The 24,249-nt window shown below is 39.8% G+C and overlaps 1 pseudogene; it reads left to right on the forward strand.

Moving 5' to 3' along the window:
- LOC114106474 (A-kinase-interacting protein 1-like) overlaps positions 1–24,249 on the forward strand; it is a 97,969-nt pseudogene that overhangs the window by 35,348 nt on the left and 38,372 nt on the right.

Genomic DNA, 24,249 nt, shown 5'->3' on the forward strand with positions numbered 1-24,249 from the left:
CAGCAAACTACAGTGACCAGACCGAATACATTATATCATTTTTAAAAGTGTTATTATTGTTCAGGCCAAAGAAAATACATCTGCAGTTTGATTAAACCGACCATTCCCCACATTGTACCTCCAGATTTAAAGAATCCAGCCCTGTCTCAGTCCTCATGACCAATGGGAGGGCAGCTTCATTCTGGCTCAATGCCCATTGGCTGGTGTGTGTGTGTGTCTGTGTGTGTGTTCGTTCGCACGTGCACACCCTGCTCCAGATAGGATGCTTGGCCTTGTTCCTCAGTATCTGCTGGAGCCTACTGAGGGGATTAATGCCACATGGTGCATAAATAATGCTAAGAGATAAATGTGCAGATTGGCAATCACAGATTGACTGCTATGATCAGGTTTCTGAACATGACCTAATTGATCCACTGCCTGAAATCAATATATTCAGCACTGTTTTGTTAAGCACCTGTACAAACAAATCGTGACAAGAGGAATACACCACCTTGTAGGTTTAAAGAGACTCAGACTCGTGTTTGAAACTGCCTGGGAAGGATCTCTTGGTTCTCCGGACTTTCCATCACCTGGCATCAGTGATGTGCCAGAGCCAAGCAAATGTACCATTGTCAGAGAGGTATGGTTGTTGCCTTTTTGCAGATATGGAAAGGTTATTTTGGTTAGAATCTTGCTGTTAATAGACAGAGGAGTCAGGATTCCAACATAGTCTGTTGACGCTTAAATTGCTACTGTTTATTTTTCCGAGTATTTTCTGATTGCTCAAAACTGGTGGCACATCAGGGGAGATGTCCCAGACACTGGGGACATGCAGTGAACCAAACAAGACTCTCCCTCCAGAGAGCTCCATCTTGGAGTCTTTAGTTCAAGAGGGGACACTGCTATGGTTTGAATGTCCTCTCCAAACTCATGTTGAGACGTGATTGCCATTATGATGGTACTAAGAGGTGGGACTCCTAAAAAAGGATGAGATCCCTGTGCTCTGGCCTCATGAATGAACTAAGCCATCATCACTGGAGAGCATTCCTGAATCAAAGTTGAGGTTAGTCCAGCATTCTCTATCTTGGATAAGGCTGCTTGCCTTTCATCAGGGCATCTGCAGTCCAGAGGTCCTGGCCACTTGGAACCTGAGAACCCTGAGACAGATCAACCTTTCTTTTTCTTAAATGATGCAGTCTGTAGTGTTCTATAATAGCTGCAGAAAACAGATGAAGATGGCATCTCCCACAAGGATCTATGGCCAGTGTAGGATCCCTGGGTGGTGGGAGGAAGGCACACAAGAACACAACAGATGATGCACATCTGGAGCTTCCCTAGTGAATGAGAGGTGCTAATGACCACTGCCTACCTCCTCTTTCCAGAACTGACTCTCAGATTCTTTTTTCTCTAGGGAAATACCTCTCCTTGAATCTCTCCCAAGTGTTTTAGGTAGGATTGGCCCCACCTTTCACCTAAGGGGTACGACCTGATAGATTAAATTAATCAACTCTTTCCATTCTCCTGATAGAAGCATTGGTACAGAAATCATGGGACCCAGTTAGGCCCATGACACAAAAGATTATGCTGAGAAATAGGAAAGTTTCTTTTCTCTTTTAAGTAGGAGTTATAGAGCATTCTATGGCCTAATGGATAGTGCAGAATGAGGCTGTATATTTGCTAAAGCCATATCCATCATAATGAAGGAAGCCTCTGAATCAAACTGTACTTGAAGCTTATTTTGAACAGCAACTTTTCATTCATAGAAGCCAGTGAATTTCCCTCTGGCCTTTTGTTTGTTTGTTGTTGGTTGGTTTGGTTTGGTTTTCACCACTTTGAGCTAAGTTTTCTGTATCTACCACCAAGGACTCCTCACAGACATGGAGGGGTTTAACTTCCTAGTCTCTTCTGGATCAACACATTTAATAAAGTTCAGAGCACAAAGCACCCTAGAGCTCTCGACATTGTGGGGTAGTGGAGAGGAGGTGAGGGTGATGCACCATCTGCCAAATGTGTTTGGTTCTTGCTCTGTCATTCTTCACTTCACCCCTGTCCTTTCCTGCTCCCCATGCACCTCTCACCCCACACACCATACCTGGGGCTCTGGCCCTCTTTCTTCCCAGGGTCCCTGCAGGCCTTGCTCAACAGAAAATGACCAGGGTTTCACTCAATTACACACAACTGGGGGGAAGTCATATGGGTTTGGCCGTTAAAAGGGTCCAAACTCACCCAGCGTAGCTGAAATGGCGTAAATGTGTAAAGAGACCCACCTCACAGTGAGCCCTGCAGCTGTAATGCCAGAGCCACTCTTAGAGTACACTTTTTTTCCCTCTCATTTTATTTTACCATTATTTTTAATGGACAAATCACAATCATTTGTGGTCAACATGTACAACATACTATTCAGAAATGAGTCTACATTGTGAAGAAACTAAATCAAACTTAACATATGCATTCAATCTCACACTTAATTTTTCTTGGTGTCACACTTAAAATCTAGTCTTTTAGCAAATTTCAAGAATAAAATACAGTCAGGTGAGAAGGGTGGTGCATGCCTGTAATCTCAGGGAATGAAGAGGTTGAGGCAGGAGGATCTAAAATTTGAGGCCAGCCTCAGCAACTTAAAAGACCCTGAGCAACTTAGTAAGACCCTGTCTCAAAATAAAAAAAAATTAAAAGGCTGGGGATGTGGCTTAGTGTTTAAGCACCCCTGGGTTCAATCCTTGGTATCAAAAAAAAAAAAAGAGTACAACACAGTCGCCCCCCTCCACCTCCCACTTATCCACAGCTTTGTATTCCCTGATTCCAGTTAGCCATGGTCAATTACAAAGATTATAAAATGGAAATTTCCAGAAATGAACCACTCTTATTACAATGTCTTATTACATTTGTTCTCTTAAAATGCTGTTGTTATCTCTGACTGCACCTAATTTATAAATTAAGCCTTATCTTTGATGTGTATGTATACGAGAAAACATAGTCTGTGCAGGATTTGGTCCTTTCCAAGGTCTCAGTTAGCTCTGCAGTGTTGGGGTGTGTCTCCCATGGATAACTGGAGACTACTGAATGTGGTTGTTTACTGCTGTCACCATCCAGTGCAATGGCTCTCTTGAACTTATTTCTATTAGTGTGATGTGGACAACTGTCCCTAAAGCCTGGTGTGTGGAAAAGACTTCATCCCAGCCTGTGGCACTATTAGGAGATGGTGGCACCTTTAAGAGGTGGGGCATGGGGGAGGAAGGTAGATCATTGGTGCATGCCCTTGAAGGAGACTCTCATTTTTTCTTCACTTCCTCACAGCCACTGGGAAAGCAGCTTCCTCTACCAGGAGCTCCTGAGCTGATGTTCTGCCAAGCCACATGCCCAATAGGGCCTACTAACCACAGACTGTTCAAACCTCTAAAATTCTGAGCCAAACACAAACTTACCTCTTGATAGACTGATCATCTCAAGTATTAATTACAATAATAGGAAGCTGTCTAACATGCTTAGTCTCTTGATTTAAAATAAGAAAAATGTCATGAATGGTGGCATTTGCCTATGATCCCAGTAGCTCAAGAAGCTAAAGCAGAGGCATCACAAGCTTGAAACCATCCTCAGCAAATTAGGGAGGCTCTAAGCAACTTAGCTAGACCCTGTCTGCAAATATAAATATACAAAGGACAGAGGATATGTCTGAGTATATAATTGCCCCTGGGTTCAATATGTGCTAGCAAAACAAACAAAACAAACAAAAATAGACTCACCAAATTTTCAATCTTTCTGATAGTTTTGTTTACTACAATTTCCCTCTGGAATCATGACACTGAGATTAGCTTCCAGAAAATCACTTCCATTGAACTTCCCATCATTCACTTCCAATCAAAATCCTGCTACCCTGGTTTTGATCCTTCTCAATGAAATGCCCAACATTTCATTGTGAAATGAGGCACAGCATGTGACAACTCTAAGTGGAACAGGCTGGCATCCAGCAACTTGGTATTCCACTGTGAGGAGATTCCAGGCTCCGGTAGGAGATTGCACTTGCTTTCTCTCCCCACTGGGTGTTTCTGGGCCTTGGGCGCCATGGGTGCAACTTAATGCCTGCTGTGACATCCTGGCCACTCTCCAGACACCTCCTGATGTCACAGACAGGCGGACTGACAGCACTATGACGTCACCATTCCCCGGGCAACCAGAGAAGTTTGTGCTCCGCGCTGCTTCAGACAGATTCAAGACAAGCACCAGCTCAGTTGTGATGATATGAGGGAAGACCAAGGGACCGAGCCTCAGGGGCATGTTCTTTTCAAGAAACAGGATCCCGATTTTTTCACCTACTGGAAGTGGAGCCAGGTTGTGCTGGGGGCGTGGCCCATTTGGCCTATGGGCGATCTGGCTCCTTCCCCGGCCCGAAGCCTGCCTGCCTGTATCACCTTCCAAGGCCTCTAGGTGGCACAGTCTAGGCTTGGCCAAATGAGGCATGTTAGCCTCCTTAACTCCTGCCACCTCCTGGAGGCAATTGGATACACCCCAGGTCCTGTGAACCCTGGAGGTAGGGAGGGGAACCCGCGTAGACTTGAGGATCACCCACCATAGCGCCAGACCCAGCGGCATTGCCCTCCAGCCCTGCTCCTCCAGGCCCTGGCTCACCTGAAATATTGCCCAGTCAGGGAACTGGCCTGGGCCCTACCAGCCATATGGAGTGGTGGCTGTTGACATCTGAGGGCAGTGGAGCATCCAATGCGGCTGGGTGGTTTAGGTGAAGTTTGAATTTGAAAACATCACACAAATTCTGGCGGGGTGCCCCTTCATTCATAGGAAGCCAGTACAGGCGACAGCTGGAATCTGTGGAGAATGAATGCTAAGGAGAGGTGGGTGGCAGCTGTGCTCTCTAGTGAGGGTGAGAGGGAGGGAGTCACTGAGCATGTGTGAGGGAGGGAAGGAGTGAGGTAGCAAAGGAGTATCCCTGTTCTTTGCACCCAGGGCACCTGCCAGGTCCCACCATGGTTACTGATACCCTGCACAGAGGCCCAGCCCAGAAACTTTCTTTGCCTGAGTTTTCAACAGTCTCCTTAAACTCACCTTTAGATGCAGAAATATCTGACCAATCTGTCTTAACATAATGGTTCATCCTCGTGGCCTGACTGGTACCTATCAGACACAAGGCCCTCTGTGACGATGCCAAGGGTCCTTTGAGCAGCCCCTGGAGGATACAGATTTTAGGTGAGCATCACAGACCCTGACACAACAATGCTCCAAAAAAGTTAATGTGATGGATGAAACAAGTGCCTAATAGTGCCGTGATGAGCACACTTTTCCAGTGCTTAATGTCATCTTTACACATACACCATGCTCAAAGACAGGAATTGTACAAAGTTTTTAAAGCTGAATATTTACAAAGGAAAGCTAAGGACTTTTCTTTGGAACACTAACTACAGAAAAGAGTTGGAAATGAAAGGCTAACTTAACAGACACAGAAAAAATTGTAATTGTCAATGGTTTCCTGAAGAATACCAAAAGTTTCATCAACTTCAAAATATCACCAGCAAGAAGTAAACGGGAGAAGATTAGGTAAGCAAAGATAAGAATTGACAATAAATCAACTTGCAAAGGACCTAAATGCAGAGTTCTGAGATTGGCTCTTCTATGAGTCTTGCTCACTCTGTCTTTGTTTTAGTCTCCCCTATCAAGCCCAGTGACCCAGATAGCTTCAAAACTAAAGCTGTGAAAGTGTTGAAAGCTTCAGCTAAATTCCAGATAAACTGCCCTCAAAAAAGATCATCTTCCTCTACAGGATCATTCTGATCTTGCTTCCTCCACAGATCATTATCCTCCTATGCCCTGTATAATTTACTGGAAGAAGCAGTTGTTGCAGGTAATCTGGAGAAATATGCTGAAAGAAGCCAAGAGCCTCAAATTTTGTCTTCACACAAGCCAAGGAAGCTAGTTTATCTTTCATAGCTATGAGGTTGTATGAACTACAGGTGATTATCCATGAAAAGAGCTGGCATCCAGTAAATCAGAATCTGAGTCAAGTAAGTGGCATTCAGCTTCACGAAGAACCGGATAATGAACCTCATGAAGTCATACATCAGGATGTTCCACAAAAACCAAGAAAATCTTTGTGATATGTGGACCTCCTTGAACTTACCAAAGAGAGGCAACAGGACTGACCAACAATAAATCAATTTGGAAACTACAATGAAAGAAGATGGGCTACTGCGGCATGTAGATCTTACAAATATAAAAGGAAAATTTTCTACTTTCAGAATGCTTTGGTTTCTCAGATTCAGAAATGCTTATGGAAATAGAGGTAGTCAAAGAGGCCCTAGTTGCTGCGCTTATTTCACCAGGCAGGCAGAATGCCAGCATCAAGAACAATGGCGCATGTAACCTCCCTTCAGGTAATCCCTTGTTGAAAGTAGAAACATCAGCACAATCTCCCATTAGAAAGTTTGAATCATTCTGTTTCCACTCAGGATTTACAGTCCCCAGAAAGCAATGTTGAAAGGTCTGGGACAAATAATGAATATGGCAACTACTCCCCGTGTCTAAGTCTGTGACAGTTGCAAGCCCTCTGTGGAATCAGCAGAAAAGTCTTGTTCATCTATAACAGCATCCTTGAGTTTCGTGAACTTTTAGTGCTACTTCGGAAAGTACATCTGAAAAAGTCATCTGTCTGTCATAAAAAGTAGCCAAGGGCCAAACAAGTATTAAAGGCTTTTCAGAAAGATGGACCCAAAATGAGCATGTGAGCTGCAGTGAAGATTGTGTGCATGTCTCCTTTCATCAGTCCATATCTATATCAGTGAAGATAGAAAACTTGGGCATTGCCTTGGAATTGGAATAGAAGATGTAGGAAATATTAACTACAGGGGTCCAGATTAGTTGGCTGACAAGGGAAGTGTCCCCAAATCTTAACAGTCAGTAAGTGAAATCAGCTGTGTCACTTTAACCTCAGCAGAATCATCTTATCAGTTACATTGCACCTTAGATGTAGAAATTTCATCCAAACTTGTAGCAGGTAAGGAGCATGCACTCAGCAGACTTCTGAGATTTCTTAATTTCTAATAAATTAAATCTATTAGCATGAACTCATGATATTTGTTTTATAACTTGAGTTATAATCAAATACTACCTTGGTGGCTCAAATTGTTCCATCTTTGGCCGTTGGATTCTTTCAGTTGGCTCCAGTGTCCCATTGACATACATACATTTTGGTATCTCCCCTGCCCCTCTTCCTCTCCCTTTCTCTCTCTGTTCTGGCTCTTTACTTCATGACTTTCTGGCACCATATAGTTCCAGGTTCATCTTATATACTTTCAGCCCCTCTTGGAATCACCTATTTCTCCAGGGATCATTGGATACTTGATAGAGAATGGTATAGAAACCAACATTGTGTTGCTAGGTGGAGTTGTTGCTATAGGGTTTTGTTGCTTCTGGGCCCTGTGAGCTGACATAGCTAGGAAATAGATGGTGTATATTAATCTGTGTACATTCATCTGTGGGTATGTAGGCATCTAAAAATATTCACACACATAGCCCTCTATATCTTCATTAAACAAACATGAGTTCATATTGATGTCTCCAACTCTAATCCATTAACACATGGATCATTCCACCCTCCTTCCCTCGCTCACTTCAGTAGTGGTAAACCTGGTTTGTTCATTTGCCACGCATGTATTTAATACTTGTCAACGCTTTCTCCACCCTTGATTTATGTACTCCTTTAGATTCAAAATTTGTTTGAAAATTCAGATATCGGCCTTCAGAGCCATCATATTGTCCTGTTTTTCACACTGTTAACTGAGCTTTGGGAAGCTTAAATGGTTACTTCATATCAGTGTCTCCTCCACACTTAATTTACAGAGCACCAACATGAAAATTCCATAAATAAGCAAGAAAAAAAATTATTTGTAAAACATAGAGAAAACAAACAAGGAGAAAATGGGGGAGAGGGAGGTAGGAAGTGTAGGCAGCAGTAGGCATCCCACCTACTCCCAGGCTGGAGGGAAATGGTCCAGGCAACAGTGGGAATGAAATGAACTAGGAAGTTGGCCAACAGCCGCAGCATCCTGGACTCCCTCAGGGACTATTCTGCAGGGTTAAGCTGGATTGATCAGCATCCCATTTATTGTTGTCTAAAGCCCGGGTGAGGAACCTGCTTGCTGCCTGGGGAAACAGATCCTTGGGACCAAAGGAAGGGCACCTCTTTTAATGTCAAGCAATATGGAGATGTAGAGAAATGTGTGACTCCTTGCAATGATGCAAGGAGGAAGGGATGGGACACTGGGTCAGAGGCAGGCCATGTCAGTTCAACCCTGTAGACATGTCTGCCTCCTTCCCATCATACCTTCTTAGCATCTTGGGCTTCCAGTTGACTATAGAAAGGCAAAGATCTGAGATAAGTTTGTGTTGGAAATCTAGATAGAGTATAAGATGCAGGTTGGGGAGTAACAAGACAGAAAACCTGTATGGTTCCCAAGCAAGCTATTCTTTCAGTCCAGTTTTTGCTTCTTTGACCCAATGTTATGCCTTCTAAATCAGAAGAAATTAGGCTGGTATATAGTCCAACAGTTCTGTGCTCAACACTCTCTGGGCAGGCGCTGTGGGAGCCTAAATACAGAGTTGCTCCTTGCTGTGCCCAGGCCAAAGACAGGATTGCCAGGAGTGATGAAGGGAATGTGCATGCATCTGAGCACATTTTTCCTTGCTATGGTCTTGACTTTCTCTGTGATGAGGGGATGCTGCCTGGGTGGGCCATGGGGCTCTGACTGAAGTTTGGGGAAAATGATGCTTCTAAATATGAGGACATTTATGGTGCTGAATCCCATGTTCACCATGGGGGTGCAGTGGCTTTGGGGGCTTTACTTATTAGGTCTTCTTCAGTTCCTTTGAGCATTATTTAATAGTTTTCAGTGAACCAGACTTGTATGTCTTTGGTTAAATTTATAAGTATAGATATTCTTCAACTTGTGATAGGGTTATAACCTGAAAACCCCTTTGTGAAAGGTTGAAAATGTCATTAAGTTGCATATACATTTAATACACCTAACCTACTGAACATCTTAGCCACACAGTATATTGTAGTACTGGTTGTTTACTCAACACAGTGAATTGTACTGGTGATTGCCTGGCTCAGCTGGGAGCTGTGGCTCACAACAACTGTGAAGCTTCTCAAGACACCATCATATTGAATGTTGCTGCTCTGGGAAATGTCAAATTTACAGTATAGTTCCCACTGAATACACATCTCTTTTGCACTATTGTAGAGCTGAAAACATATAAGTTGAACCATTATAAATTGGAGAGCATCTGTGTGTTATTCTTTTCTAATGCTGTTGTAAATGAAACTGCTTTCTTCACTTCCTTTTGGATTGTTCATTGATAGTATACAGAAATAAATTATTTTGCATATTGATCTTTTATCCAGAAATATTGATGACTTATTATTTCTAACAGTTTTTGTTTTTGTGTGGACTTTTTAGAATTGTTTATATTTAAAATCATGTCTTCACAGACTATAGATAATTTCACTTCTTTTCTAAGTTAGATGTCTTTTCCTTTTTGTTGCATAATTGCGTTGGCTAGGATTTCCAATAAAATATTGAACTGATGTGGTGAAAGGGAGCATCCTCATCTTATTCCTTAGGGGAAAAGTTTTAACTTTTCACTATTGAGCATGGTGTTAGTGGCCCTTCATTATGTTGAGGGAGTTGCCTTGAATTCCCAGTCAGTTATAGTTTTTTATTGGTGAATTATAATTATGCATAATAGTGGGATAAATGCACTTTAGTGTCACATATTTGGACATGTACATATGAGAACAATATAATTGGCTCAATTTTGTTTTGTTGAAGTTTGCATCATGAAAATGTGTTGGGCTTTGACAAATGCTTTCTTGCATCAGTTGACATGATCTCTTTTTTCCCCTTCATTCTGTTAACATGGTATATTGCACTGATTGAATTGGATGATTTGTGACCACCTTGCATTCTTGTGATAAGCCACTGATGATCATGGTGTCTAATATTTTTGCTGTTCTTTTGGAAGTGTTTTGCTAGCATTTTCTTGTGATGGTCTGTGAGGTTTTTTGTTGTTTGTTGTTTGTTTGTATTGTCATTTCTTTGTCAGGCTTTGCTTTCAGGGTAATGTTGGGCTAACACAATGAGTCAGAGATTGTTCCCTCTTATATTTGTTAGAATATTTGAGAATTATTGGTGTAAATTTTTATTTAAATACTTAGTTTAATTATCAATATAGTCATCTGTCATGGTGTTTTGTTGGGTAGTTTTTGACTATTGATTCAGAAGTCTTTATTTGTTATTCCTCTGTTCCTCCTTTCTTTCACTTCTTGAGTCAGTTTTAATTGTTTTGAGGACTGAGTCCATTTTATATAATTTAAGTTTTGGTGTGCAATAATTTATAGTATTTTCTTATAATTCTTTGTGGAAAAAAATTCCAAAAGATTGCTAGGAATCTTCCTCACTGCATTTCTGATTTTAACAATTTGCTGATTTTTGATGTAGTTAAAGGATGAACTTTTGATTTTGTTTTATCTGTTGCTTTTCTAGCATTAAATTTCATTAGTCTTCACTCTATCATTAACTTCTGCCTTCTGCTTGGTATGACATAGCTTATTCTACCTTTTCTGATAGTCTACTGTAAGCTTATTGATTTTCTTCCTTTTCACCATAGGCATTTACAAGCTATAAAGTTCCCTCTGAGCATTGTTTTCACTACATTCCTTTAGATTTAATAAGTTGTGTTTCCACTTCATTTATCCCAAATTATCTCAAAATAAAGATTTTCCCTGTGATTGACTTTTGTGATATACTGGTTGTATGATGTTTAATTTCCATGTGTTAATTTTCCTGTTCTTCTGTTATTAACTTATAGATTCATTCCACTGTAGTAAGAAAAGATAGTTTGTATGATTTCAAGCTTTTAAACTGCAGTGAGGCTTGTTCTGCTGACTAAAATATTGGTCTAGTCCAGATAAAGTTTCATGTGCCTTTGGAAAGAATATATATATATATATATATATATATATATATATATATATATATATAAAATATTTTTAGGTATAGATGGACACAACACAATGCCTTTATTTTTATGTGGTGCTGAGGATCGAACCCAGGTCCCGCCCATGTTAGGTGAGTGCTCTACCGCTGAGCCACAATCCCAGCCCCAAAAAAGAAAGAATATATATTTTGCTCATTTGGGATGGAGTGTTCTTTGCATGTTTCTTTTTCTTTTCTTTTCTTTTCTTCTTTTTTTTCCCCTTTGGTTGTGCTGGAGATCAAACCCAAGGCCTTGTACATGCAAGGCAAGCACTCTACCAACTGAGTCCCTTCAGTAAATGATGGATTAAAAAAAATGTGACCTATATACACAATGGAATTTTACTCAGCAATAAAAGAGAATAAAATAATGGTATTTGCAGGTAAATGGATGGCATTGGAGAAGATAATGCTAAGTAAAGTTAGCCAATCCCCAAAAAACAAATGCTGAATGTTTTCTCTGATATAAGGAGGCTGCATGGGAGGAATAGATGAAAGATGAACTACAGATAGGGCAGAGGGGTAGGAGGGGAAGGGAGGGGTCAGAGGGTTAGCAAGAATAGTGGAATGTGATGGACATCATTATCCAAAATACATGTATGAAGACACGAATTGGTGTCAACATACTTTATATACAACCAGAGATATGAAAAAGGTTTTTGTATATGTGTAATATGAATTATAATGCATTCCCTGTCGTTTTTTTTTTTTAAAAATCAATTAAAAAAAGAAAATTGCATTGGATTCTATTGCCAATATGTGCTGGTTTCTCCTCTATAGTCTGTATGTTATCAGGGAACTAATAAAGGTGCTTCTTTCTGTTAAAAAATAAAGTTAAAAGAATTTACAACTAGAAAGTCTACATTACAGAACATCCTTGGCAAAATATTCCATGAGGAGGAAATGAAAAGTGACAATAAAAATCAGCAAAGGGAGGTATTACACTAAAGGAAAAAACAGTCAAAGAAGAAATCAAGTCAAGTTAAAAAACCAAAAGTGCCGCAGTCTGGCTGGGCACAATCAGGAGCCACTTGTCAAAAGAAACTAACTTTATTTTTAGAACCACACACGCCAAACAAAACAGCCTCTCAGGAAAAACCCTCAGAGCCTCAACTGCCACCACCGGCTTTCCACAAGCCTCTCTCTCCCACCCAAGCTTCTTCACCTCCCACAATCCTCCTGCTCTTGAGGCCGATTGGCTGGGTCACGTGGGCGGAGCCAAAAAAGTCCCCCAATGAGCAGCTCCGTGGTCTGAAAGGGCAGGGAAATAGTCCAATGAGCATCACCGCAGAGGAGCCAATCAGCTAGATGTTGCTGGGGCCGAGGAACCAATCAGCTAGATGTTGCTGGGGCCGCTGTGAGCCAATCATCAGCCAGCAGCTGGTGCTGGCAGCTGGAAGTTTGCTGGGGCCCCTTCGGCTGTGGCTCTCAACATCTCCCCCTCTCTGTTTAAACAACAAGCATGTGGCTTAGGGACCGTGTCTGTTAGGCAGTCCAATTCAACATATGGTCCTTACCCGTCATCGGATGAACTGACCTCTAGGCGTCAGCCTCCTGTCTTAGGTTGGTACCACTGCAATTGGATCATACCCGTCACTGACTACCGGTCCAGCATACAGCTATACTTGTGGATAGGCCTTTGCACCAGTAGGGGGGTGAGGTTCTTTGCCTCACCTCTGTTGGCCCCCAAATTTTAGACCATCACTAGTAGAGGAGGATGCAAAATACCATGACATTAAGCCAATTGAGGGCTCCTTTGAAAAATTGTACCACCGGTGACATCATCAGCAAAAATACCCCAACACTACCACAAGTCGCTGCACCAACAGATAGTTCACAATGCATACAGGTGAGCTCACAATGTGTCCAGGCAAGTTCTGCAAGCAGTTCAGTGATGGCTATTGTAGAAGCTGTAGATTGGTTTTATCTTTGACTTCACCAGCACTGGGATGAAGATAGGAATTCTGGCAATAATGGCTAAAGAAAAAATTATGTAACATTACAGAAGGCACTAAAAGAAAACAATTTTCTTAACAATTTACATTATCTTTAAGAGAATTATTAAATATAATGAAAAGGAAAGGTGAAAGTAAACAAACAGATCTGTTAACCTTCTTTTTTGTTTACATATTAAAACAATCCTCAACAGTTGTTTACCCAATTTAAATTAAACCATATAAATCACGTGAAAAAAAAAATATTTGGATCCATTTTATCATGAGCGCTCATCATATATGATATATGGACATACGTACATTCAAACATATAACACAAAACACAAGTGTGCACACATAATATAATACATACAACACATAACATTATAGTAAAGGCCTTATAACTTTTTACAGGTGAAATCTCCATTGCAATGTTTAAAAACTCTATAGTCAAAAAATAGAACTGATCAGCAAAACATTAACCTAGGTCTGTATGAGCTCAAAAAACAAAATAGAACTTCATGATATGGCAAAGGGCAATAATAAAATAGATATTGAAAAAAGCATCCTGGTTCTGTTGCAGATGTAAGAATAGCCAAACTGGAGTTTTGGATATCAGTTGTTATGGATTTGAGCCAAATCATCTTCTTTTTGGTCTGTAGAAATCGCTTTAGTTAATCTTTCTGGAATCCAAATCGGCTGCTGTTCTCCCTGTGGAAACACATAAACAGACCCCCGACTCCAGACAATCACTGGGTCAGGACCTTGGTTAATCTCTCTGGAATCCAAATCGGCTGCTGTTCTCCCTGTGGAAACACACAAACAGACCCCCGACTCCAGACAATTACTGGGTCAGGACCTTTCCATTGTCCTGTTAGAATATCCTTCCAAAGTACCTTGGGCTTATGCACATTTTTTGGACACATATGCCTTTCCGCAGCACTAAGTCCTGATGAATCCAAATTTAAAAAGTTTAGAGTAAAAAGGGTTATTTTAAGTTTATCTTTGGGGAATATATACCCCTTCCCAATTCCTTCTTTTTGCTTTAATAAGTACATTTTAATAGTTTGATGAGCTCTTTCAACTATGCCTTGTCCCTGTGGATTGTATGGGATTCCTGTTATATGAGTAATGCCAAATGTTGAGCAAAATTGTTTAACTTTACTTCCAGCTGCCAGCACAAAAGTAAACCAAAACAACTGGGAATACGAATCATGTCTCAATAAAAACTCTTGAGTGTTAATGGCCTAAACTCATCAATCAAAAGACATAGACTGGCAGATTGGATTTTTAAAAAATACCCAAAAATAAGCTGCATTCAAGAGACTCATCTCATAGGAAGACATCCACAGACTGAAGGTGAAGGGAAGGTTGGGAAAAATCATACCACCCAAATGGACTGCGTAAGCAAGCAGGGGTTTCCATCCTCATATCAAATAAAATAGATTTCAAGCTAAAGTTAATCAAAAGGGATAAAGAAGGATATTTCATACTGCTCAAAGGAACCATACATCAATAAGACATAATAATCATAAATATCTATGTCCCAAACAATGAAGCATCCATGTTCATCAAACAAACTCTTCACAATTTCAAGAGACAAATAGACCACAACACAATAATTCTTGGTGACTTTAACACACCTCTTTCACCACAGGATAGATCTTGCACACAAAAGCTAAACAAATAAACTATAGAACTCAATAACATAATCAATAACTTAGACTTAACTGATATATGTAGAATATTTCATCCATCAACAAGTGAATATGTTTTCTTCCCAGCAGCAGATGGATCCTTTTCTAAAACAGACCATATATTAGGTCACAAAAGCAATTCTTAGCAAATACAAAAAGTAGAGATACTACCCTGAATTCTGTCAGATCATAATGGAATGAAATTATAAATCAATGATAAAATAAAAATTAGAAGCTATTCCAACACCTGGAGACTAAATAATATGATATTGAATGAACAATGAATTGCAGAAAAGAGGATTTTAAAAATTCTTAGAGGTAAATGAGAACAATGATACAACATCAGACACTAGGAAGGCAGTACTAAGAGGAAAATGCATTGCATGAAGTTCATTCCTTAAAAGAAGAAAAAAGTCAACAAAAAATGACCTAACATTACTTATCAAAGCCCTAGAAGAACAAATCAAGACCAAAAGTAGTAGAAGACAGGAAATAATTAAAATCAAAGCTGAAATCAATGAATTGAAATAAAACAAATAATTTTAAAAATTGACAAAACAAAAAGTTGGTTCTTTGAAAAAATAAATAAAATTGATAAACCCTTCACCATGCTAATGAAGAGGAGAGAGAAAACTCCAATCACTAAAATCTGTGATGAAAAAGGAAATATCATAATAGACACTACAGAAATACAGAAGATAATTATTTTTTAAAATTTTTACTCTATTAAAATAAAAAATATGGAAGACACTGAAAATTTTCTAGAGTCATATGATTTACCCAAACTGAATCAAGACAATATATACAAGTTAAACAGATCAATTTCAATCAATGAAATAGAAGATGCCATCAAAAGCCTACAATCCAAGAAAAGCCCAGGACCAGACATATTCACAGCTGAGTTCTACAAGACTTTCAAACAGAACTAATACCAACACTCCTCAAATTATTCCATGAAATATAAAAAGGAGGGAACCCTTCCAAATTCATTCTATGAGGCCAATATCATCCTGATTCCAAAACCAGACAAAGACACATCAAAGAAAGAAAACTTCAGACCAATATTTCTAATGAACATAGATATAAAAATTCTGAATAAAATTCTGTCAAATTGATACAAAAACATATTAAAAATATAGTGCACCACAAAAAACATATTAAACATATAATGCACCACAATCAAGTGGGTTTCATCTCAGGGATACAAAGTTGGTTGAACATATGGAAATCAATAAATGTAATTCATCACAACAATAGACTTAAAGATAAGAATCATATGATCATCTCAATAGATGCAGAAGAAGCATTTGACAAAATACAGCACCCCTTTATGTTCAAAACACTAGAAAAACTAGGGATAACAGGAACATATTCTCAACATTGTAAAGGCTATCTACACTAAGCCTCAGGCCAACATCATTCTAAACAGAGAAAAATTGAAGGCATTCCCTCTAAAATCTGGAGCAAGAGAGGGATGCCCTCTCTCACCACTTCTATTCAACATAGTTCTTGAAACACTGACCACAGCAATTAGACAAAAGAAATTAAAAGGATACAGATAGAAAAATAAAACTCAAATTAGCACCATTTGGGCTGGGATTATGGCTCAGTAGTACAGTGCTTGCCTAGCATGTGCAAGGCCCTAGGTTCAATCCTCAGCACCACATAAAAATAAATTAATAAAATAAAGATATTTTTAAAAATTAGCACTATTTGCCGACAACATGATTCTATACATAGAAGATCCAAAAAATTCCACCAGAAAACTTCTAGAGCTAGTAAATGAATTCAGCAAAGTAGCAGATACAAAATCAACACCCATAAATCAAAGGCATTTCTGTATGTCAGTGACAAATCCTCTGAAAGGGAAATAAGAAAAACTACCCCATTTACAATAGCCTCAAAAAAATAAAATACTTGCAGATCAACCTAACAAAAGAGGTGAAAGATCTCTACAATGAAAATTACAGAACACTAAAGAAAAAAAAATTTAAAAAGACCTTAGAAGATGGAAAGATCTTCCTTGTTCTTGGATAGGCAGAATTAATATTGTCAAAACAACCATACTACCAAAAGCACTCTACAGATTTAATGCAATTCCTATCAAAATCCCAATGACATTCCTCATAGAAACAGAAAAAGCAGTCATGAAATTCATCTGGAAAAATAAGAGACCCAGAATAGCTAAAGCAGTCCTTAGCAAGAAGAGTGAAGCAGGTGGCATCACCATACCAGAACTTAAACTATTCAACATAGCAATAATAACAAAAATAGCATGGTAATGGCACCAAAACAGACTGGTAGACCAATGGTACAGAATAGAGGACCTAGAGACTAAACCACATAATTACAGTTATCTTCTTTTAGACAAAGGTGCCAAATATATATATTGGAGAAAAGATAGTCTCTTCAACAAATGATGCTAGGAAAATTGAAAATCCATATAAAACAAGATGAAATTAAACCCCTATCTCTCACCATGCACAACACTCAGCTCAAAGTGGATCAAGGACCTAGGAATTAAACCAGAGACCATGCATCTAATAGAAGAAAAAATAGGCCCAAATCTCCATCATGTTGGATTAGGCCCCAGCTTCCTTAATAAGACTCCTATAGCACTAGAATTAAAACCAAGAATTAACAGATTGGATAGATTCAAACTAAAAAGCTTCTTCTCGACAAAAGAAACAATCAGAGAGTCTACTAATTGGGAGCAAATTTTTACCATTTGCACATCAGATAGAGCACTGATCTCTAGGGTATATAAAAAAACTCAAAAACCTAAATACCAAAAAATAATAATCTACTCAATAAACTGAACAGACACTTCTCAGAAGATATACAATCAATCAACAAATATATGAAAAAATGTTCATCATCTCTTTTAGCCCGCGACCAGCACCAGCTTCATGAATAAAGGTTCGAAATGTGAGAAATCTCTAGGGAGTTTTGAATTAAAGAGTCAAGACTCTAATTACCTTTAAACCAGCTCCAAGATGGCTCCTCCTAGCTCCAGCCTCCAGTCACCTATTATGGTAGCAAGGTTTACTGAAGAGGCTAGCAAGCGAGAGAGAGAACATGCCAGGGAGTGGACTTTTATTGGGGAACAAAAAATTCTGGGGAAAATACCATCCAATGAAGATTAAGGGGGGCAGCGTCCCAAGGTCAGGGGCGACAATTGGGTCTTCGGGGTAGTGGCCAGACACGCCTCCACACGGACAAGCCCTCAGACCTGAGAAGGGTGGGGAAAGCTCTGGACACAAGATGTACCTAAGCGCCTCTCCCCCAGCCAGGGAGGTAACTCAAATCACATGCGAGGATGGCCTCCCACAGTCTCTAGCAATTAGAGAAATGCAAATCAAACTACTCTAAGATTTCATTCACTCTAGTCAGAATGACAGCTATTAAGAATACAAACAACAATAAGTGTTGGCAAGGATGTGAGGAAAAAGGCATATTCATAAATTGCTCTTGGGACTGCAAAATGGTGCAGCCAATACGTAAAGTAGTATGGAGATTCCTTGAAAAACTGAGAATGTAATCACCTTTTGACCCAGCTATCCCACTCCTCCATCTATAGCCAAAGGACTTAAAAACAGCATACTACAGAGACACAGCCACATCAATGTTTATAGCGCACAATTCATAATAACTAAACTGTGGAACCGACATAGATGCCCTTCAGTAGATGAATGGATAAAGAAACTGTGGTATATATACACAATGGAATATTATTCAGCATCAAAAGGTAATAAAATCATGGCATTCTCAGGTAAATGGATGGAGCTGGAGAAGATAATGCTAAGTGAAATTAGCCAATCAAAAAAAAAAACAAATTCTGAATGTTTTCTCTGATATAAGGAGGCTGATTCATAGTGGGTTTGGGAGGGGGAACATGGGAGGATTAGATAAACTCTAGATAGGGAAAAGGGGTGGGAAGAGAAGGAGGAAACATGGGTGTAGAAAAGATGGTAGAATGAGATGGACATCATTACCCTAAGAACATGTATGAGACACAAATGGTGTGAATATACTTTGTATACAACCAGAGATATGAAAAATTGTGCTGTATATGTGTAGTATGATGTGTAATGCATTCTACGGTCATATATAACAAATTCAAATAAAAAAAAATTTAATAAAAGAACACAAACCACGGGCTGGGGTTATGGATCAGCAGTAGAGCACTTGCCTAGAATGCATGAAGCCCTGGGTTTGATCCTCAGCACCACATAAAAATAAAAAATAAAAAAATAAAGGTATCTAACTTCAATTAAAAAATAAATACTTTTTAAAAAAGAATATAAGCAACAACAAGTTTTGGTGAGGATTTTGGGGAAAGGCACACTGTTACATTGCTGATGGGACTGCAAATTGCTGCAACCAATATGGAAAGCAGTGTGGAGATTCCTTGGAATGGAACCACCATTTAACCCAGCTATTGCACTCCTCAGTTTATACCCAAAGGACTTAAAAACAGCATACTACAGGGACACAACCACATCAATGTTTATATTGGCACAATTCACATTAGTGGAACCAAACTTCAATAGATGAATGGCCAAAAGTTTTCTCTGATAAGTGGATGCTAATCCATATTGGGGGTGGAGGGGGGAGCATTGAAGGAATGGAGGAACTTTAGATAGGACAAAGGGGAGGGAGGAGAAGTGAGGGGTTATGGGGGTAGGAAAGATGGTGGAATGAAATGGACATCATTACCCTAGGTACGTGTATGAAGTCACCAATAGTGTGACTCTACTTTGTGTACCACCAGAGAAATGGAAAATGTGCTCCATTTGTGTACTACGAACTAAAATGTATTCTGCTGTAATGTATAACAAATTAGAACAAATTAATTAATTAATTTTAAAAAATCAAAACACCAAGCTGGCATTTCACTAAAACTCATATATGAATGTCCCAGCTGCTCTCTTGATATCTTTACATACTGATGTTCTTCAATTTTCCCTTGAGTTTGTCTTGCTGTTTAGCTGTTCTGGGAACTATACTAGGTATTCTACTAATTCCACAGTCTAAGAAGTGTTTACATTTGATCAGTTCAATCGTATACAGAAAACTTACAGATATAGCAATCCCCATACCGGTCACCACATAAAAATAAAAAAATAAAATAAAGGTATTGTATCTAACTTCAACTAAAAAATAAATACTTTAAAAAAAAAAAAGTTTGAGTAGTCATTGGTATTAGCTTTATATGAATTGAACATAATTTGTATAATTTTCCTTTCTAGGCTTTCCACATTCCACGGTGCAGCACTGGGTGCTCCAAACCCTCACTGTCAACCTCTGCATGTCCACTTGACTGGTCGAGTCCTGAGCCAATTCCTGGACCCTAAAAATTCACAGGTGTGTTAGTGCACGTGGAACAGAGCACTGGGAGTGTGTAGGTGGCAACAACGCCAACGCGCAGTCTGCCTCCTCCCGCCGCCTGCAGGATCTCCAGGGTGCTGTGTCTGCTGGTGGGTTCTCTACTGCAGTTACCCGTGCCCGGCACATCTTCGCTGGCCTTCCGCTGAACATCCTGCGGACCAGTGAGGGTCTTGTGGCCTAGTGGACATGAGCGCGGTCCCTTCCCTGAAGCAGGAGTTTCAGAGATAGACATGATTGCCTGTGCGCATGCTCTTGACCCACAGTCCATCTTTGACGGTTGAGGAAGTTGAGGTCCAGTCGCCTGGGTCGCACCCACTCTGTCTAGGTCACTCTGTCCTTCCCTGTCAGACATTTGGTCTAGAAAATTCAAAATCAGGGTAGGAGAATCTTTTAAGGGGAGGAGGTATTGGGTGAGTTCAGGAACCTAAACTCAGTTTGATGGCTTGTGTGGGAATTGGTGGGAAAAAAAAATAGAACCATTTGCAGGAATGATATTTCATTTTTGACCAGATGTCTGCTAGCTGTGAATGGCTGGGAGGAGGGAGAGCAGATCTGTTACATAATGGGGAGTGGGCAGGGAGCTTGACTTTATCTAACAGCTTCCTTAAATGATAATGATCTGGGAATTTGATTTATCAAAGTTGCCCCCACCCCTAGACTATAGATTATTGAAGGATTTTTTTTTTTCTCAGAGCTCAACAATCACCTTTTCTTGACTTCTTACTAAAACTGGGCTATAACTTGATTCAGTGATAACATCCCAGGACTGCTGTCAGGCTAGATAAAAATTTTGTCAGTAGTGCTTTCATTCGTGAAACTACAAAAAAAAAAAAAAAAAAAAAAAAAACAAGTTATTTATTTGGTCTAAAAAGATATTTTTTTTCCAGAGCTTTCAAAAGAGGACAAACTGAAAGAGGATCTTGTCACCTGCCATACTGACCCTCTTTATATATACCTGCTTGTTCATACTGTTCATCATATTCTTCTCTTTGTAGGATTTTGAAAATAGAATCTGGTTTCAAAAATCAGCTGGCTTAACATCGAGGCATAATTACAATTAATGTTTTTAGCAGGAAACTTGGGTAGGAGTCCTCAGTGCTTCTTCCCTGGCTTGACTTGTAATAATAGATTTTGTTTCTGTTTTTTTTTTTTTTTCCCCAACATTCCTGCTCTCTAATTCTTCAGAGGTGTTTAGTAAATGTTCTGTCTCTGGATTTTGCATCAACATAGTGATGAAAATTGTACTATGCCCATTACCACAGGAAATGCAGGTAAAATTGACCTTGTTAATTACTATTGGCTGTTATTGGAGGAGTGCTGGGCTTGGAACCCAGGGCTCATTCAGGAAGCACTCAACTTTACCACTAAGATAGACACTGAACCCTCACAGTTGGACTTGACTGGAATTCACAAGACAAGGCTTTCCAATAAATCTCATTTAAATTCTCTCCATGACCCTGGTCAGCAATCAAAAACTAATAAGTATCACATTTCACATGGCATAGCTGATATGGGAGCATTAATCAGCCTACTGTTTAAGACAAAAGGATGGTCACAATGAGTTTGTAAAATGAAATCCAGGGAGGCACCCAAAAGGAACACCTGCTCTAGTCTTTCCAGGTAGTAGCCTTCTGGGAAAGGCTACATGGCTATATATAAATTAAGTATAAATGGGAAGGAATGTAGGACAATCTAAATGTGAGTTGGAAAACCTGTAGTTGATGGCAAAAAAAAATGTGCTGCTCCTTGGCAGCACATTAACCCCTCTATTTTGCTTAAGCTTGAGGAATTTTTCATTCTTCCTCATGGAAATGAGTTAATTGGTATAGAACAAATATCTTTGTGTGTTCTGATTTGTCTGAGGAATAGCTAACTGGGTCACTGAAGAAATTAGTTTATAAATTCCTAGAATCAAATGAACATGAAAACACAACAAACCAGACTTGTGGGACACAGAGCCAACACCGCTGAGAGAAGTTTATAGCAGTGAGTGTCTATAAGAAAAAAGATATCTCAAACTAATAAACTAATGATGCATCTCAGTATCTTAGAAAAATTTAAACCAAGTCCAAAACAGCTAGAGAAAAAATAATAAAGATCAGTGCAAAAATAAATGAAATTAAATCTAAAGCAACAATACAAAATATCCTTCTTCAAAAAGATAAAACAAAATTGACAAACCTTTAGCTAAATTAACCAAGAGAAAGACAGAGCCAAATCAATAAAATGAGACTTGGTACCCATAACAGATTCCATAGAAATTCAAAAGATCATTACAGACAATTTTGAAGAACTTATAAGCCAGTATATTGGAAAATCCAGAAGAAATGGAAAAATTTTTACCAAACTTGAACAAAGATGATATTAAAAAACCAAAATAATAGCTGAGTGTGATGGCACATGCCTGTAATCCCAGTGGCTTGGGTGGCTGAGGCAGGAGGATCACGTGTTCAAAACCAGCCTCAGCAAAAGCAAGGTACTAAGCAACTCAGTGAGACCCTTTCTCTAAATAAAATACAGATCCTCTTCCAGTCTGTCCTCTTTTGAAAGCTCTGGGGATGTGGCTCAGTGAGAGAGTGCTCCTGAGTTTAATCCCAAGTATCCCCAAAAAAATAATAATCAAAATAATGAGTAACAATAAGATTGAAGCAGGAATAAAAATCTTACAGCAAAGGAAATAAAGCTCAGGTCCAGATGGAGTCGATGCTGAATTTTACCAAACTCCAAATGAAGCACAAACACCAGCACTCCTCAACTTATTCCATAATGTGGAAGTGAAATGAAACTGTCTAAACTCAGTCTACAAGGCCAGTATGACCCTGACTCAAAATCTGACAAAGATAGGACAACAATAACAACAACAACAATAATGAGAGCCTGCTATCCCTGCCCAGGAGTGGAACCAAGCACTGTGGTAGATGTCATCTGTGAGTTAAGTGTAGGTCTCCTCAGTGGAGAGCCTGCTCCTGGGGCTTTCCTGTTGCTCCTGTAATAGGCACAGTCTGATTAGACTTTTGTGACTTTTGGAGAAGTCATTAAGTCCTTATTTCTGGTTCCAGTATTAAGAAGTCTACTGGTCTGTCCCCCCACTGACAATTGTACCCAGGGATTCTGTGGGGGAGATGATGATTGGGTCCAAAAGGTAGGTTGGAGCCCCTGGGTCTCCAAGCCCTCAGTAAGGTCATCACTGCCACCACCATCTGATGCTTTGTGTCTTTACTGAGTTCTTCCTTTTCATGGAAGTTTTTGAGGTGGTTTTTATTCCAGTGCCCATTTTCCTTACAGTAGGCACTTTGGTTCTTTCCTAAAGTCATTTTCCTTTTGGGGTAAGGCTCCCAGATCTAGATTCATTCATAGGTTTGCATGTTTTGGATGACAAAGTAGTAGCCTATTTGGCCTTTTTAAATTTCCTGGTCATTACAACCATTGCAGGCTTTGTCCACCGACTGTATAGGGTGCATCTCCATAGCTCCTCCAACTTTTGGAAATACATGCCTGATCCCAGGAACTTTTTGTTCTGTGAAGATCATATTGACCAACCCTATGTTCTCAGGGACTTCAGGTTCTAAGTTGGCATAGTGTCAATAAGTCAAATGTACTCTTTTAGGTAGGCCATAGGGTCCTCTGTGACCACCTGTTATAGCTGTTGTATTTTGTTGAGGCTCTTGGCTTGGACACCCCTGCTTGAGTCCTCCCAGGATGTACTTATGCTAGTGGTCCAATCAGATCATGTCATCATTTCATCTCAATTTTAATCTAGTTCCACTAGTGGTATCACTCCTGCTGGACAGGGAGTGTTTAGGTTGTTGGCCTTGTGAAGACTCTAGAGACTTTCTCTACATTAGCCTTATTTAAGAGGAGATGGCTGTTGTCAGCAGTATACAGTATATTTAGCAAAGTCTATATATTGAGCCAAGAGGGGCAGTAGGTGGGCAAAGAGGTTAGAAAGGGAGTTCCACCACTCTGAGGGTCACCACATTATGGAGGGTTAGAATTCTGCCCATTTAGCAGAAGTCAAAGAGTGGGGTATAGGCCCTGAGATAGCCAGTTAGCTGCTGCTCCCATGAGATATTGTCTCGGTGGAAATTTCTCTGCCCAGCTGGTTGATATCCTGGCCAAACTGAGTGCTCTGACCTGTCTTAAAGGGGGAAAGCATTTCATAACCACCCTCCTTTGTTCCAGTGGTCCCATCACTGGAGGGAGTGT

Source organism: Marmota flaviventris, chromosome 1, assembly GCF_047511675.1.
Source record: "Marmota flaviventris isolate mMarFla1 chromosome 1, mMarFla1.hap1, whole genome shotgun sequence".
NCBI lineage: Eukaryota > Metazoa > Chordata > Mammalia > Rodentia > Sciuridae > Marmota > Marmota flaviventris.